General features: G+C 50.3%; 1 protein-coding gene across 1 annotated transcript in view; it reads left to right on the forward strand.

Annotated features, from left to right (window-relative positions):
- homer2 (homer scaffold protein 2) overlaps positions 1-7,500 on the forward strand; it is a gene marked incomplete at its 3' end in the record, with an annotated part of 41,345 nt that overhangs the window by 745 nt on the left and 33,100 nt on the right. The gene's annotated exons all lie outside the window — the stretch shown is intronic.

The following is a 7,500-nucleotide window of genomic DNA, read 5'->3' on the forward strand; positions in this document are numbered from 1 at the left end:
CTCCTCCACTGATACACACACTCCTCCACTGATGAACACACACTCCTCCACTGATGAACACACACTCCTCCACTGATACACACACACTCCTCCACTGATACACACACACTCCTCCACTGATACACTCACACTCCTCCACTGATGAACACACACTCCTCCACTGATGAACACACACTCCTCCACTGATGAACACACACTCCTCCACTGATACACACACACTCCTCCACTGATACACACACACACTCCTCCACTGATACACTCACACTCCTCCACTGATGAACACACACTCCTCCACTGATACACACACACTCCTCCACTGATACTCACACACTCCTCCACTGATGAACACACACTCCTCCACTGATGAACACACACTCCTCCACTGATACACACACACTCCTCCACTGATGAACACACACTCCTCCACTGATGAACACACACTCCTCCACTGATACACACATACTCCTCCACTGATACACACATACTCCTCCACTGATACACACACACTCCTCCACTGATACACACACACTCCTCCACTGATGAACACACACTCCTCCACTGATACACACACACTCCTCCACTGATGAACACACACTCCTCCACTGATGAACACACACTCCTCCACTGATACACACATACTCCTCCACTGATACACACATACTCCTCCACTGATACACACACACTCCTCCACTGATGAACACACACTTCTCCACTGATACACACATACTCCTCCACTGATACACACATACTCCTCCACTGATACACTCACACTCCTCCACTGATACACACATACTCCTCCACTGATACACACACACTCCTCCACTGATACACACATACTCCTCCACTGATACACACACACTCCTCCACTGATACACACATACTCCTCCACTGATACACACATACTCCTCCACTGACACACACACACACACTCCTCCACTGATACACACACACTCCTCCACTGATGAACACACACTCCTCCACTGATACACACATACTCCTCCACTGATACACACATACTCCTCCACTGACACACACACACATACTCCTCCACTGATACACACACACTCCTCCACTGATGAACACACACTCCTCCACTGATACACACACACACCTCCACTGATACACACACACAAACTCCTCCACTGATACACACACACACACACTCCTCCACTGATACACACACACACACACTCCTCCACTGATACACACACACTCCTCCACTGATGAACACACACTCCTCCACTGATACACTCACACTCCTCCACTGATACACACACACACACTCCTCCACTGATACACACACACTCCTCCACTGATACACACACACACACTCCTCCACTGATACACACACACACACACTCCTCCACTGATACACACACACTCCTCCACTGATACACACACTCACACTCCTCCACTGATACACACACACATACTCCTCCACTGATACACACACACACACTCCTCCACTGATACACACACACTTCTCCACTGATACACACACTCACACTCCTCCACTGATACACACACACATACTCCTCCACTGATACACACACACTCCTCCACTGATACACACACACACTCCTCCACTGATACACACACACACTCCTCCACTGATACACACACACACTCCTCCACTGATGAACACACACTCCTCCACTGATACACACACTCCTCCACTGATGAACACACACTCCTCCACTGATACACACACACTCCTCCACTGATACACACATACTCCTCCACTGATGAACACACACTCCTCCACTGATACACACACACTCCTCCACTGATACACACACTCCTCCACTGATGAACACACACTCCTCCACTGATACACACATACTCCTCCACTGATACACACACACACACTCCTCCACTGATGAACACACACTCCTCCACTGATGAACACACACTCCTCCACTGATACACACACACACACTCCTCCACTGATACACACATACTCCTCCACTGATACACACATACTCCTCCACTGATGAACACACACTCCTCCACTGATACACACACACACTCCTCCACTGATACACACACACACTCCTCCACTGATACACACACACACTCCTCCACTGATGAACACACACTCCTCCACTGATACACACACACACTCCTCCACTGATGAACACACACTCCTCCACTGATACACACACTCCTCCACTGATGAACACACACTCCTCCACTGATACACACACACTCCTCCACTGATACACACATACTCCTCCACTGATACACACATACTCCTCCACTGATACACACACACTCCTCCACTGATACACACACACTCCTCCACTGATGAACACACACTCCTCCACTGATACACACATACTCCTCCACTGATACACACACTCCTCCACTGATGAACACACACTCCTCCACTGATACACACATACTCCTCCACTGATACACACACACACACACTCCTCCACTGATGAACACACACTCCTCCACTGATACACACACACACACTCCTCCACTGATACACACATACTCCTCCACTGATACACACATACTCCTCCACTGATGAACACACACTCCTCCACTGATACACACACACACTCCTCCACTGATACACACACACACTCCTCCACTGATACACACACACACTCCTCCACTGATGAACACACACTCCTCCACTGATACACACACACACTCCTCCACTGATGAACACACACTCCTCCACTGATACACACACTCCTCCACTGATGAACACACACTCCTCCACTGATACACACACACTCCTCCACTGATACACACATACTCCTCCACTGATACACACATACTCCTCCACTGATACACACACACTCCTCCACTGATACACACACACTCCTCCACTGATGAACACACACTCCTCCACTGATACACACATACTCCTCCACTGATACACACATACTCCTCCACTGATGAACACACACTCCTCCACTGATACACACACACTCCTCCAATGATGAACGTTGAGTTATGCATATAACTACTGTTCCCAGAAGGAGGGAAACGAGGTACATCACATGACTATGGGATATCGCGCTCTAGCGCCATCTGCTGAAGACACCTTTATTCACGCCTGAGAGGCCAATGACGCATGACGACGTGGGCGGAGTCACGACCCACAGCATATAAATGCAGTCGTATGCGTCATTTCCCTCGTTCTTCAGCTCTTGACCGAGCCCCGACTGAGCCCAGAGGTGTGTGTACAGCTGTTATATGCATAACTCAACGTTCCCATTCAGTCGGTCAACTCGGTACAACACATGACTATGGGACAGATATTCACGCCCGCCAAGTCGCTGAACTAAACGTAGTGGACCAGCAGCGCCACATAACCCTTTTCCGAGGGAAAGATGCATGGCCCCTATAAAAACCCCTGTGGTTTGCACAGTCTGAGTTACTGTTGCCGTAGTGGCAACTAGCGGGTACAGCGGACAAACACGCACAGTGATGCCCAGCTGGCATCCCAGAGAATCTTAACCCAAGCCCCTGACATCTCCATGGCCTTTAGAGTGCTCACACACCTCACCAGGCAGAACCAACTCCTTCCATGCTATAGAAATAGCCTTGTACAATCCCATGTGAAAGACATCGCTCAGATAGCGGCTTCCCACTGGCTGAGTTGGAAAACATGACAAATGCAACTGCCCAATGCACCTGCGGACGAATCGCAAACGGCGCAAAGCACAAAGCAAGTATCCTGTTTCTCTCTGAGTCAGAGATTTCATAGGGCAGACAGCTCGAGCGAGAGCATACTCCCAACCTGACTTTAGGCATATACGCCGCATTTGGATGCAACACCACCAAGTGCAGCTTGTGTGCAAACAGCAAAGGGGATGCACCAATAGCGCATGAAGATAACCAACATGCTTCGCTGATGCCAGTGTCCATGACAAGGAATCATCCTTATATTCAAGGATTGTAAAGAGGTTCACACCTAGCCTCCAGATCAACCATCAGGTCATGACGGCACCATTACAGTTTGTAACGAGCCTAAAAACGCTGACCTTAAAGCTCCAGGTATACTTTGGATGTCTGCGTTCTGCACACCATTCGTGTGACGTAAAATCTCGTCAACAGGAGGGCCTTCAGTGCGCATGCCACAGCGTATGAGTGACTTGACCACTTGCGGACAAAGTTCACTCAGAAGTACGCATTCCGAACCCATCTGCACTTAAGCCCAAAGTATCCCGTCAGCAGCCCAATTTTGAGAATGCATGGAAGGTGCGCATACAACAGCGCATGTGCAAGAAAAACAGAAGCGACAGAAGAGTCACAACAATTATACTGCACATGTATTGAACTCGGTCATCCGCGCTCATTCGACTGCGTGTGTGACGCATCTGGATGCAGGAAATGAACCAAACCCGGCCTTCCTGGCCAAAGGAGTATACCGTGACCAGCTCACACTCTCAACAGATGGAGCGGAGCGCCAGAGTTCCCTGACCGTCCGTGTGACGTAATAATCACCATCAGGAGAGTCCGCAGATGGCCACTCACTGTCTGTATAAAACAGCACGTGCGAGTGACATGAATCATACAGCACGTTTCCTATGTGTCAGGGGTCTCTCCTCAACCCCCAGCAGTGTTCAGCCTCCACTGGGATGATGCAAGGGCAGCCGCGGTCCAATGGCACCAGCGCGCTCACCACACACCAACTACATGCGCCAAAAGCACCTTTCCACTGATGTGGGCAATGGAGTAGGCTATACTTTGAAAAACTCACGCTCTCGACTGTGCTCGAAACGGAGCAAAAATTGAAGTATGCCAGGACCCTCTTAAGGAACCGAAAAATGCGCGCTTTAGCGCAGCACCATTAATGCCCTCATGTAAGCCAAAATAGTCGCCCAATAAACTTCCAGCATGGAATGGGAGTGACTTTCCTTCGGAGAAGAAAACAGTATCAATCAGGCACTGACACAGTGATACAGATTTTCACCTGCACCAAACTCCAACCCAACACAACACAACACAACACAACACAACACAACACAACACAACACGTGTGCTTCAGAAAGCAAGAGCCCTGTTGTGTAGCTATAGTCAGATTCTCCCTCTCTCCACATGTCGGCCCCTAGAGACCACAGTTCCGGCCGAGGGTGCAGAATCTGCCTCCTGCATAGGGGAAGACAGCATGGTGTGTGTCCTCAACAGCAATGCCATGATGTGTGCCATTTCTTCTTCTCTGGCCAGCAAGATGCCACCAAAATCAGTGATGGACTTCTGCATACAGCAGAATCCTGGGCTATACGTGTTGGGATATCCACCCCTACGGGGCACTCCAGTCCATAATCAAGAGAACAGCGGGCGGCGCATGTTTCAGATCCACATTTCTGCACCCGATCTGCAGCACTATTCAAGAGTGCATAAGCCACCGCAGGTCTGCCCGTATCAAGAGCATCCATGCCAACTGCAGCACAGAGGGAGTACCTCCTTATACATATATACCACCATGAAGACCGGAGCGGGCGCCTGAAGACCGGAGCGGGCGCCTGGAGACCGGAGCGGGCGCCTGAAGACCGGAGCGGGCGCCTGGAGACCGGAGCGGGCGCCTGGAGACCGGAGCGGGCGCCTGAAGACCGGAGCGGGCGCCTGAAGACCGGAGCGGGCGCCTGAAGACCTGATACTCACACACTCCTCCACTGATGAACACACACTCCTCCACTGATACACACACTCCTCCACTGATGAACACACACTCCTCCACTGATGAACACACACTCCTCCACTGATACACACACTCCTCCACTGATGAACACACACTCCTCCACTGATACACACACACACTCCTCCACTGATGAACACACACTCCTCCACTGATACACACACTCCTCCACTGATACACACACTCCTCCACTGATACACACACTCCTCCACTGATACACACACACACACTCCTCCACTGATACACACACACACACTCCTCCACTGATACACACACACACACTCCTCCACTGATACACACACACACTCCTCCACTGATACACACACACACTCCTCCACTGATACACACACACACTCCTCCACTGATGAACACACACTCCTCCACTGATACACACACTCCTCCACTGATACACACACTCCTCCACTGATACACACACACACTCCTCCACTGATACACACACACACTCCTCCACTGATGAACACACACTCCTCCACTGATACACACACTCCTCCACTGATGAACACACACTCCTCCACTGATACACACACTCCTCCACTGATACACACACACACTCCTCCACTGATGAACACACACTCCTCCACTGATACACACACTCCTCCACTGATACACACACTCCTCCACTGATACACACACACACTCCTCCACTGATACACACACACACTCCTCCACTGATGAACACACACTCCTCCTCTGATACACACACTCCTCCACTGATGAACACACACACTCCTCCACTGATACACACACACACTCCTCCACTGATGAACACACACTCCTCCACTGATACACACACTCCTCCACTGATGAACACACACTCCTCCACTGATACACACACTCCTCCACTGATGAACACACACTCCTCCACTGATACACACACTCCTCCACTGATGAACACACACTCCTCCACTGATGAACACACACTCCTCCACTGATACACACACTCCTCCACTGATGAACACACTCTCCTCCACTGATGAACACACACACTCCTCCACTGATACACACACTCCTCCACTGATGAACACACACTCCTCCACTGATACACACACACTCCTCCACTGATACACACACACTCCTCCACTGATGAACACACACTCCTCCACTGATACACACACACTCCTCCACTGATGAACACACACTCCTCCACTGATACACACACACTCCTCCACTGATGAACACATACTCCTCCACTGATACACACACACTCCTCCACTGATACACACACACTCCTCCACTGATGAACACATACTCCTCCACTGATGAACACACACTCCTCCACTGATACACACACACTCCTCCACTGATGAACACATACTCCTCCACTGATACACACACACTCCTCCACTGATACACACACACTCCTCCACTGATACACACACACTCCTCCACTGATACACACACACTCCTCCACTGATACACACACACTCCTCCACTGATACACACACACTCCTCCACTGATGAACACACACTCCTCCACTGATGAACACACACTCCTCCACTGATGAACACACACTCCTCCACTGATACACACACACTCCTCCACTGATACACACACACTCCTCCACTGATACACACACACTCCTCCACTGATACACACACTCCTCCACTGATGAACACACACTCCTCCACTGATGAACACACACTCCTCCACTGATACACACACTCCTCCACTGATGAACACACTCTCCTCCACTGATGAACACACACACTCCTCCACTGATACACACACTCCTCCACTGATGAACACACACTCCTCCACTGATACACACACACTCCTCCACTGATACACACACACTCCTCCACTGATACACACA

The sequence above is a fragment of the Gobio gobio genome (genome assembly GCF_949357685.1).
Source record: "Gobio gobio genome assembly, contig: scaffold_117, whole genome shotgun sequence".
Taxonomy (NCBI): domain Eukaryota; kingdom Metazoa; phylum Chordata; class Actinopteri; order Cypriniformes; family Gobionidae; genus Gobio; species Gobio gobio.